Raw genomic sequence first — 1,158 nt, 5'->3', positions numbered from 1 at the left:
CAGGGCTACAGATATAGATTTTAGGTGAATCTTGCATATAAACAGTAGGGGGAAGACAAGAGAGTTGATAGGATTGCCCAGGATTCCATATAGAATTAGAAAAGAAAAAGACCAAGGACGGACTTCTGGGAGCACTAGCAGAGTAGGCACTTGGCTTGCTTGACCTGTTTGAAGTATAAACACAGGCATATCACTTTTATTTTTGCAAATAATTATTGAGTTTTCACATGTCTTTATTACCAGCAAGTCTAGTATTCATATCCCAGAAAACTCCCTCTAATATCTATGTAATCACTTTCCTCTCAGGAGCTTCTTTGGCCCCAATAGTACCAGCATCCATCTGATTGCTCAAATCAAGAACAAAAATCTCAAAGTCATTCTTAATTCCTCTTTTTCCTTTATTTACCACTGTATATCCAATCCATCAGCAAGTTCTATTGACTCTGCCTCTAAAAGATACCTTGAATATATTCACTTTTTCCATTGCCACAACTACCACCCAAGTCCAAGTCACCATCAGCTCTTGTCTGGACAGTTGTAATGACCTACAAACTTCCTACTTTCGTTCTTGCCTATCTACAATGCACCAAAATGATCTTTTAAAAAATGTTAATTAAGCAGAGGCAGAGCCAACACATTACTATAGACAGAAGCACCACACTGTCCCTCCACAGCAAAGACCCGAAAAACTAAAACAGAGACAAACGTCAATCCTGGAACCCTAAGCATCAAATGAAGAGATAAAGAACTCAACCAAGCACCAAATGGAATAAGAATCTGACAGAGAACAGAGAACAAGGAAAGTTACGAGCAGAGGTCCCTATCAGCTAATGCAGCAGAGATCCACCATCTCGGACTCCTGTTGGAGAGCTGCAGGCAGGGAGTATGGGAAGGCAGATTCACAGAGTTCCCACCAGGAGACAGAGTACCTGGTAACGAGGGAGACATGCTCCCCTGCCCACCCTACCTCCCTCTGCTTAGCCTTTGCCCCTTCCCAGTAGGCCGATTTGCTACTTCCCAGTCGGCTGATCCAGGGTTTTTAGGAGGGCTGATTCCTGGCTTCCCAGAGGGCCGATTTGCTGCTTCATTTCTCCGTTTGTTGTCTCTCCACTCCAATGGCAGGCTCTCTCGGCACATTTTTTTGCTTCCTGTTTCTCT

This window comes from Trichechus manatus, unplaced genomic scaffold (assembly GCF_000243295.1).
Source record: "Trichechus manatus latirostris isolate Lorelei unplaced genomic scaffold, TriManLat1.0 scaffold00090, whole genome shotgun sequence".
Taxonomy (NCBI): domain Eukaryota; kingdom Metazoa; phylum Chordata; class Mammalia; order Sirenia; family Trichechidae; genus Trichechus; species Trichechus manatus.
The sequence above is the reverse complement of the archived record's forward strand: the minus strand, read 5'-3'. Positions refer to the sequence as shown.